General features: G+C 40.0%; 1 long non-coding RNA gene across 2 annotated transcripts; it reads right to left on the bottom strand.

The window, feature by feature from the left end:
* Window positions 1-1,837: 1,837 nt before the first annotated feature.
* On the bottom strand, window positions 1,838-10,871 carry LOC147025814 (uncharacterized). Of its 2 annotated transcripts, none has more exons than XR_015057894.1 (3): window positions 10,747-10,871; window positions 10,375-10,503; window positions 1,838-3,370 (listed from the first exon to the last, which is right to left on the bottom strand). It is a non-coding gene; the product is annotated as an uncharacterized LOC147025814 (long non-coding RNA). The 2 variants fall into 2 exon arrangements; XR_015057893.1 differs by having other exon boundaries at window positions 1,838-3,456; window positions 10,747-10,865.
* Between the last annotated feature and the right edge of the window lie 280 nt (window positions 10,872-11,151).

Below are 11,151 nucleotides of genomic sequence, written 5' to 3'. Positions count from 1 at the left end.
CAAAACTGAATGGGGTAAGGTGTTTTATGAACTCTCTAGTTATTATTATCATGATTATTAATTATTCAATGAGGTCATTTATCACGTTGTCTGACAGCTATATTGAATCAAAGTGAAAAGATTGAAAATCCTTCTCTGAAAGAGCTTCACTGAACAATGTGGAGCGACTTGAGCACAGGCATACCTACTCACAGTGCAAGAAATGCATTTCTAGATTATATTATCATCATTATCATTATCATTAATGATTATTATTATTTCAATAATAACCTATTGTTGAGGTTTACACACTTTAACAATGACAAAGTTAAGAGTTTCCAGTTTTAAACCAAATTGTAAGTTGTGTATGAGTGGATATACAAACAAAAAACTTTCCCAATGCATTGTTCCCAACAGGATTGTACATCAAAATGAAATGGCTTCATCCTCATAAGGCGCCATCTTCTTGTTGCATTGAAAGAGTTTGTCAACAGAACGAAGAGAGAGAAACGCCTTTCTCTGATTAGCAGGCGCAAAAGCTTGACGTGTGCGCAAAAGTCACAAATATAACACAGCTTTACCCAGGGAGCGACCAATGTGCTCAGCAGGAGAGATCCAGGCACCGTTTGTCTATGCTCTGGATACAAGACAACCGGACATTTTAACATACATCGCATATTTAAACACATCAACTGTCAGGAATCGTGGAGCTTTTTATCACGTTCCTTCGGAATGCAGTCGGTGCAGATCTTAGTTTTATACAAATAATAGTTGTTGAGACCATCACGCCTCTTGAATGAAACTCTATCCCAGGACGTTACCCTTGACACAAGCAAGTTCTGCAAGAATGACTTTCAAGAGCACAGCCCCTATATCCCCTCATTTTCTTAATAGCATTCATTCATTGCTGGTGATAAAGACAACAAGAATGCTGAGAAAAACAAAATTCCACTACTGAGGACACTGAGAGAGAGAATATTGGGAGCAGATGGAACAATCTACTTTTTACAACGTGCATAAAAATACCCTTGATGGATGGACTACGTGATGATTTTGTCCAGGCCTGGAAGAGAAAGTCAGAATGCTGAGGGCCAGTGTTAAGGTGCACTCAGTATGTTGTAACAATTATTATACTGTCCCTTGAACGATACAGGAAGAGGGTGCTTAAAGAGTTCACTTTCCTTTCTGGATGGTCATGTTTTTCCACTTTTACATCCAAATTTTTCAATCCAAAACTGACATGCAGCTCTGTTCCATCATGAAGTCTTTCTGAACCAATAACTACTTGTTTTGTTCTTTAATTGCAAAGTAGGACGTGGTCGGAGAAAAAGTTTCCGAATTTATCCTGCCTGTGAAGGACTCACGTAACTTTAAACCTTAATTGGTTGTATTGCCATAACCCGCTGAGAATGTCACAAAGGTCAGACTCAGGTTAAAAACAACAACTGCTTTGGCTTGGAATGCTGCACTAATCGTGGAGGTTGTTCACGAACAAGAGTGCACGGCTGGCTATTGTATGCTTCAAGTGGAGGGAGACAACCAGCCCGACTTGGAGTTTTTACTGATAGCATAATTGGGTTTACCCATTCACCTATTATTTCTTCACTTTCAGAGCAAATGCGTATTTGGTGACAATGCGTACAATTGTCTGGCAGCATAATGTAATCAATATTTTAAAGGGGAATGGTTTGTTTGTTCCAAACCAACTCTTCCAGTTTTTGGCTGAATATCTCGAAAACCATGGCATGTATACTCAGGGACGTCCAGAGGGATGGGGTGAGAAGGAGGAGGGGGTGGGGTGGGGTGAACTAAAGGGTCGGCATCATGATTCATGACGAGGGTTCAAACAGTCATTGAGAGTCACAATGGTGTAATGGGCAGCTGTAGAAATGGTCTCCAAGTAACGATGAGGTCATACAACAATGACTGGATAAAAGGTGTTGAAATTGAGTGTCAATAGATTACAGCCTTAAAATTCTGCCAAAGCTTCAAAGCAATGATAGATGAGCTTGACACTGGTGAACCTTTTTGAACAGCGACAGCACAAAGAAGCATAATTGAATAGACGATAAATCCCTTGTCCCAACCTCCTAATTCATATCTCTCTCTCGCATGTACACTATCATAGATTTTCTTGTCAACATGAAAATAATCCTTTTTCGAGAATGTTTTGACATGTATTCCACATGTCTCACAAGGATTGCAAACATCAGTCAAGAATACATCAGCTATGGATTTCATCACATGATATTTAAAAAAAAAGATTTTATCACCGAAAAGGGTTTATTTATATAGTTTGACACAGTGGTGATAAAAGACGAGTTTGCACATAAATCATGTGCACGACAAAGACATGAGGAGATGTTAGTGCACTTATGTTGAATTACAAGGACACTAATGGTTCATGGACAAACACATATGGCATATCAGATTGGGGAAAGTGGGTTCCCTGCATCATAAGCCATCAGTTCAGATGGAAACACAAAGAAGCCAAAGATAATTGGCGGTTGTTAACTCTCTTTAACACTGAAGAAGGGTAAACCTTCAAAAGATCAGACTCATCTTTTCCACCAAAAACACTTCCCTTTGCAGATACTCGGACGATGTTGTATCAGAAATAAATAGACAACCGGTGAACATTTTCACGTGAAAGAATTTGCATTGAATTTGACCACATTGTACTTACATTCTGTTCTTTCCTGCCTGATATTAAACCTGCATCGATTGTTTTATATCGTGAACAAGGTAAAACAAAAAGAACACGTGGAGATAATGCAGAACTTAGCAAGGATGGAAATTTAAAGTAGAAAAATTAATTCCAAAATGTATAAATTTTATCCTACTTTGCTTTCACTGGAAAAAGGATGTTATGATTGTTTACAAAGTTCCAGGAACAAGTTGTTCACAATTATCCCAAGAAGTACCAATTGTTTTATTTTTCAATCCATAAGTATTTATCATTCGAAAGGAAAGATATTTCCTTACTAACTGTATATACTTGTGTCTTGAAAAGTAAAAAAAAAAAGTTGGTGGTCCTAGAACTATGGTGGGCATTTTGTTGCTATAAATAAATGAACATCCCTCGTAGTTTGCAATTGAATCCATGTACACTAAGCTGACTGTCTCGTTGAGTTGCGTTCGCTTACGGGTAAGAAACTTACGAAGAAAAACAATATATTTATCAAAAACATCAAACACTACAAAACGTGGGCAAATATTTAAATCCGGTATTCCAAATAGTTCATGAAATTACAAGTTACTTCAAAAGATAATGGGGTCAGAAAGAGGGAGATTAGTTATCTCACAGGTTGTATTTGTCTGTAGGAGGTCACCGCCGTGGTCCAAACACTTCAAAGCTTCTCTGCACTGTTTGAGACGTTATCATGTTGTCCTGTGTGTGATACATCATTCAACGCTCAGGTCACCGTGTACTCGAGTTCCTCCGCATGGTGGCACACTGCTGTTCAGAGGTTTTCCCTGAATAAATTAGCCACAATGCAAGATCACAGGTGATCAGATCAGGGGTGTGAAGTGTCCACGGAATTACAGAACCACATCTAGTCTGTTTGTGTGGTAATTCGACATAAAGGTATCCCATAACGGTTTCATCCCCACCTCCCCTCTCCCTCTTTTATGGCCACCCTGTCCATGTACACACAACTGTAGAGTTAATAAAGTCCATCAAAATGCTCAAAACTATAACAACAACAAACTCAAATAAGAACATGAAGAAGATGATGACAAAAAAGTCTGCAAAGTATTTGCCTGATTGCTTCATCAAGACCTTCGAATCCTCAAAGATTTTCATACTGTATGAATCGTTTCAAATCAGACTTGATACACAATGCATGAAAATAGTACTTGAATAATGAAAGGTAGCAATTGTAGCATAATTATCATTGTACAGACGTAGTTTGAAAGAATACGTGAGAAATGGTGAACCGAGGAAAGGTATCCGTGAGACATGTGAAGCAGTATCCTTAAAGGTTTAGTTGATTAGGCAGAGCCAGTAACAGTTTGTGAAAAGTTTATTCTTGTTTGTATAATTTTTGCAAAATATGAAATCAGATTTATTGCCTTTGCTCACAGGGAGGTTATTTAAATAATGCACACAGAATAAAGTAGAAAGTTACAAGTTAGATGTTACATGCATTGGTAAACTGGAGGTGATGCTTCAGTCACATTTGGCTCGGCGGCCATAGGGTCTAAAAAATCTACGGCCACTAGCAATTATAGGGCAGTCACAGTATTTCCACGGTCACACAATGTAGCAGTCACATATGTTTTTATTTTTCGGGGAGCCGCACGGCGTATTTATAAATCGTGGAGACTGAAAACGTGGGGGTGCCGTACGGTCTTTGGTTTGATGTCGCACGCTGACCTGAGGGTGTCCCTGTGGCGGCCATAGATTTTTCAAGGCAGACGCAAGGTAGCTTCAAGGTGCCCACAAGGTGACTGCAGGGGGCCCTAAGGCGAACCTGGAAATAGTGCGGCTGCCATAATTTTTTGGGGGTTGGCAAAATTCATTTTTTATTGATAAGAGCCTACGGAAAACGCACGAATAACGCAAGCCCACCGTACGCCCGACGTACAGTCGACGCGGAACACATCTACATCATGGATACGGTTTGTCGAATTGCTACAGCCAACCTAGAAATGAAAAAGGTTATAACTCCGCGATTTAATTCCACGGAGACCCCTACGGCCTGTAAAAGATAGCCATATGGCGTACGGCCACCCTGAGGCCACCTCAGAAACTCTGCGGCCGCCGCACATTTCTGTCAATTTAGGGGGGGTACGGCCACCGTATCCGAGTCGTAGAGCAAATGTGACTCATGCTTTACTGATTAACGCAAGGTACACATTTCTATGATACATATAAATGGGAAAATATGCTAGAAGTACATGGAAGACACTTGTTTGTACAAGCGTATAATACAATGAAACAGAAGACCGAGAAGGGACCCGAAGAAGTAAAGAGCAAAGATGGAGTTATCAGAAGGAACCTGGATACGATTCGGGTTTCAATCGCTACTCCACGACCCTCAAACCCACCAGGCGCAGCCAAGTGAGCCTTACAGAAAAATTTCTGCAAAAATCCACTTCTCCTTGGAGAGATAGATAACGAAAGAGAGGAATAGAGAGTAAAAGAGATGAAAGAGAAGAAAAATAAACAAGAACTCGAATGAATAAAAAGAATTGTGAAAAGGTGGAAAGAAATGTGAAACGAACAAAGTACAACGACGCTGGGAAGAACCCGGACAGATAGATTTCAGCAGTTACTCCCCAGGCTCAAACACAGAAACCTATACAAGCTACCAGAGGAGTTTTGCAAAATATATATATATATATATATATATATATATATATATATATATATATATATATATATATATATATTCAAGTTCACTAAAAGCCTGTTGTCTTTGGGAAGATCTGTATTCAAAAATGAAGACCACATTGCATCAACGAAGACTACTACAGACTAAAAATTCAACCGAAATCTTGCCTTGCCATGGGGCTACATTAGGTGGTGGTACCTTCATTTGGAGATTTGTAAATCTGCATGATCAAAGCCTATCTTTTGTTAGTTCACACAATTTTAGTTACCTGAGTGCAAGAAACCTATGAGACTAAGATGGATTCCATCCATCCATCTATTGGGGCCATACTCTGGACAGATCATTGGTGTTACGAAAGCAGTCTCCTGGGCTATTAAGCACAATCCTGGATGGGTCACCACTCCGACACAAGATACTCAAACGACTCAATCATCCCAGCAAGCTGGTTGGTACTCATTTTGCCGACCTCAGAAGGATGACAGGCTGAGTCAACCCCACCTGGTGTTAATTCAACAGCTAAGTGGGATTTGAACTCAGGACATTAGGATCCCAAGCCCACCACCGTAACAATTAAGCCAACACCAGGCATAAAAAATAAAGCAATGGTTTTAAAACTCAGACCAGTAGAATTATAGTTTTAACCGCCGACCTCCAACGCAAGGACCTGCGTAACCTTTGTGGTAAAAGTTCTGCTTGAGAGAATGCCGCAGAGTTATTTGGGCTGTGTATAAACAAGAGAACGCTGCCTTGATTGCTGAGGCCTATCTTCACAAAGCCCGTGATGTCTATTGGCTCAAAATCCTTGAACTGTTGCTTTAGTCATTTTGCACTGAACGCAAAACGTATAGGGAAGGCATGACGATCTTTGACTTTGTTTCAAAGCAAGCACCAACATGACAACCGTTGTATAGAAATTGTGGGTGAAGTCAGGTGAACTGTCAAACCAATGGGTGAAACCTGGATGCACTCATGCACACACACATCTCCTTTTATAGTATAGATATTACACTTTGGAATTGCCTTGGTTTAATAGAATCAGGAAATGGTCCAACACTTAGAATATGTCTTTCAACCCGAACAAATCTCCCACACTCACGCGATCTCTCCACAATGACCAACTGGCAAACCCTCCCATCTACTTCCTAAAGAAACCACTTTAAGAGATTGTCACTCAAACTCTTAGGCCTCACCATTAACCATGATCTTTCTTGGACAGACCCTATTTCCAAGATGGGCTCCAAAGCTGACTGGGCATCCTTCGTCGTGGAAGGTCATTACTTGGCCAATGTGAACTTTTGACAACTTAGGAGGCCTTAATTGTAGCTCAATGGAGTTCTGGTCTCCCCTTTACGATGGCACTCCGCCTCATAACTTGCCCTTCTTGATGTCATAGAAATCAAGGTTCTCAAAATCATTGGAATATCCTGCGATGAAGCTGAGTGTCGAGGTGCTACTTTCACATCACAGACAGCATGGACTGTCTGTATTCTGTCACAGACTCTCTGTATTCTGCCACATCCTTTTTAGTCTTGCACCTTCTACCCTCTTTTGGCTCTGTTGCTCTGAGGTTTCTGCAGGGTGCACATGGTCTGCCAATAACCCTGTTATTAAACTTCCAAAATCCAGGCTCACAGCTTGCCTTCACTCACTTCTTCCTCTTTTCTCTTTGCTGTTGGACCAACTTCCCCTGTCTGTTCAGTCCCATTCTTCCCTCCAGGGTTTCAAGACAACTGTGCACCATTACCGCAGGTCATCGCTTATCCATACTCAAGATCTCCACTACATCAAATGACCCCAATCCCAAGCACTACCTTTTTCGAGCTTATTGTGATTTTTTTTTCCCACTTTCCCTCACCACCTTTCATTTGTTAGTTGGTTTGTTCCTTTTCTGTTTCATCCCCACTTTCCCCTTCTTGCTGCGTTCCATTCATCTTGTGTGCAGCTTGTTTCCACCCATGCATCCTTCCCTCACCCCCTCCCTTGATCTCACTCTCACTTCTACTCTGATGTTGATGTTTCCCATTTTTTTTGCTCACAATTGTGGTGAAATCAGAATCATTGGAGATCTGGTTTAATATCCACTATAAATTTCTCACATCTTCTTTTGATTATTATTGCCCTCAAATTGGTTTTATTGTTCAATAGAATTTCTGTTGCAGGTTGGGAGTGAATGAAATTTCCCAAATTGTTGCAAGGTTCTCAGTCACTGGCTGGCAGGTGAGTATCATTTCCCTGTTGCCTGGAACAAAAAAATTTGACTGCTGCAAAATTGGCAAAATTTGTACCACTCGCTCAACCTGTTTGTTACTGAACTCCAACAATAACTTTTCGCCAAACAAAATAATAATAATAATAATAGATTACATTATATCTCCTGTTACAAATGTGAGGAAGATGTGAATAACAGCAAATAAGAATTGAAAACTGGTTCCAAACCAGGTTTACTGTATACAAACCAGCAGAAATCAAATATATAAGTGCAAGTCTCATTTTATCGATATATACTAGCAGAGGTACCCGGCATTGCCCAGTGCTATTCTAATCCTGTTGGAATTTTGAAGAAATCGAGTTTTGTTTGTTTTCTATTTTATTTTTTTGGTGGGGAACTAAAATACTTCCCCACTAAGGAATGGGGTCAGGGATCATTTAATATTCACTTTCACATCCTAACTACAAAGGCTTAGGCATGAGAGAGAACAATTAAAAATAAAATTCAACTTTCTTTTTCAAAGTTTTCAAAAAATCTTTTTTTGCCGAAAACACTCCCCAGCACTTACTGATGACCCTCTGAAAGTTTAAAAAGAAGATCCATTCGGTCATTGAAAAAAAAAATGGCCGCACACCTACAGACAGACAGACGCTCTCTCGAATAGGAACTTCAAAAGATTTGACTCATTTGGCTCCAAATGGGAGAACACCAAATGTTGTTCACCCAGAAATCTTTCATTAACACTTTCAAAGGGTGCATATTATTGTCTTGCTACCATATGACTGCCCACCACTGTAGCCAAGAGAAGTCAGCGTGAAAATCCAGAATCCCGAGAACTTGAACAAGCATTGGACACAGCACGGAGCCAAAAGACATAGTGAGAACAAGCCTTTCGATCTCATGAGCAGGTCCAGTACAAGCTTTGAAAGACGATGGGAAGTGCGAAGGAAAGATGTTGGTAGTGATGAGATTTAATGCCCATTCACATTTCCCATCACTGGGGACGGGTAATTTTTGCTTTGAGAAAAGATAGGAGAGATGTTTGTCTGTCTGCTTGTATGTGTGTTGCCATTTTTTCAGGGATGGCCAAACGGATCTTCGTAAAACTTTCAGATGTTCATCAATGAGTAAAACTGAGTGTTTTAGATTTTTTTTAAAGTTGAAAATTTAAAAAAGAAAAGTTGAATTTCATCAGTCACTTCATATTATTTCATAATAACCAAGAATAATCAAGTTAATGGTATGTCCAGGCAATCACTTTCTTCTATATGCTGGCTTTGCATGATGATCCTTAACGTCCACCATGTTTTAAAATTTAAAGTTTGCAGTTGAAACCTCAAAATTCAAACTGTAATTATCTTTTTTTGTTGACTCATGCTGAGAAAGAGACCGAATATTTAATTGGGATGTTAGGCGTGGTATGGCTGCAAGTGTAAGTGGAGAAGAGTTGTGCCAAAGCTTGCGTGTCAACAGCTTCAACATAATGAGCCTCGCGTGACCTGGTTTGTGTGCATTGTGGCCAGACACAGGCAGAATCACATCTCACTGTTATGATAACCCCTCCTCTAAGAAGATAACCTGAATAAGCGATCGGGCCGAAGCAAACAACCAAGCAAAGCCGGGTCCAGAAGCATCAAAACAAAATGTCGTATAATATGGGTCCTTGGCAAAGCCGATGACAGGTTTTATCAACAAAATGCTGCAGGGTCTCTTTTTCTCAGGTGATTCTCTGCTATTCTGCCAAGCTTGTAGTGCACATGGGCTCATGCTTGCCAAATGGATTCCATCGTGTCACAGACTCGACATATTACTGAAACAACAATTGTCCAAATGACAAGAGAATTAGCAAATATTACGAAAACAGAAAATAAATATTTTGTCTCAACAGCGACGTGAGGTCATACGACGCTTCCTGTCAAACCTCAAAGCCAGCATAACCAAGGGCATAATGGTTATCAATTTGCAGTGATGTTTATCTGTATATGTACAGCACAGTATTTGTATTGTACTTGATACTCCTCCAATGACATATCTGTTTCCTGAGAAAATGTTTGCATTCAGTCAAAACATACGTTTAATAAATAAATAAATAACTTTATGGAGGTTAGGGTACTAACATACATCTCATCATCGTATAATTTGAATTGTGCCTGTTTGTTTGTCTGTTTATTTCACTTCTAAGTACTCCTGAACTGCTGGACAGAATGAGCTTCAAAACTTCAGGCTGGACTTGGGGTGTGCATGGAAGGGGTTTTTAAGAATAATTCATAGTCTCGGAGGTTCAGGATGTGGGAAGACCCTAATTCTCTTAATGTAAATACTTGAGGATTGTGCTTGCATTCTGCAAGCGGATAAATAAGTCAATTAAATGAAAAATCAGCGAGCAGTATAAACCAAAGATAATAGAGTTCCCCGCAAGATAGGCTACTCGTCCATCACCACGATCAATACGATGACATATGCACTGGAGTGGAGCGTCAGCAATTTTAGTAAGCAAAAAGGTAAGAGTACAGCGACGTGGGTGGGATGTATGTTAATGTATAGGCTGCACATTAAATGTTTCTTTGAGGCCAACAGGATGGCCTGGAGGTACACACAATTACCTCTACCTCTAAGCATTCTAGCCTGGGTTTGAATCCCGACCCAGCTGTAAACTGTCATCCCAGTGTTTCACAGGTAGGGTGAATCATCAGTGTGTGTGCGTGCCACCCCTCGAATGATATTAAATGGACATCCCATCTGCCGGTATTCGTTGGTGGACGTGAAAGATCCCATGGTGTCCTGCACGAAGAGTAGGCGAGCTATCGCCAGCAACATGAACAAATTACAAATTTCTGTCCTTACCAGCAGAGGGCACTTCTTCAATGGAACAGCTGTTCGCTGAGCCGGTGATGCTGCCACGCAGCCTTTTGCCGCATACAAATGAGCGAACGACTGTTTCTTCTGGAGTCTCAATGCACATACAATTGACATCTAAAAAAAAGAAAGTGTTCATTCGTACATCAACTAACAATCCAAATCAGTTAGCATGAAACATCCTGAGGAAAATAATTACATGTAACCTCAACAATATACATCAATCTGAGTATCGTGGAGTACAATATAACTCCATATAGAGGCATGATATGCGAAAAATGGCCACCCATCCAAATGAGTACACAATTATAAGCTCATGGATTCCTATAGAATAAAGTCATAACCATTTAAAAACCATACCTTGTATTCTCGAGCATTTTCTGAACTACCAATACTTAAAAGGATGCCAGAATACATCACTAAATCGCCAATTTGTACTTCTTCTTCTTCTTCTATTCTCAAAACAATGTAAAACTGTAGCCCAACCTACCTCAATAAATGCTGATGCTATGATGGCGATTCCAATGCAAGGAAGTTACTTTGTCTCTGGGCTAGTACATGCAACCCTAAATATAAAAATATATAAAACATTAATCATTTTATTAGGAAACGAAATCAAACATAAATGTGGACTCAACCAAACCAGGCCAGGATCATGGGAGGGGGGAAGATGGACTCTACCATTCCAAAAGTGAAACATATCCAAACCATCCCCCAAATGAACTGAAACAAGTATTAAAAAAAACAATTTATTCACACATGGAT

The sequence above is a fragment of the Eptatretus burgeri genome, chromosome 5, assembly GCF_056783735.1.
Source record: "Eptatretus burgeri isolate ZD-2024b chromosome 5, Ebu_testis_v1, whole genome shotgun sequence".
Classification (NCBI taxonomy): domain Eukaryota; kingdom Metazoa; phylum Chordata; class Myxini; order Myxiniformes; family Myxinidae; genus Eptatretus; species Eptatretus burgeri.
This window is presented reverse-complemented; position numbering and strand designations above follow the sequence as displayed.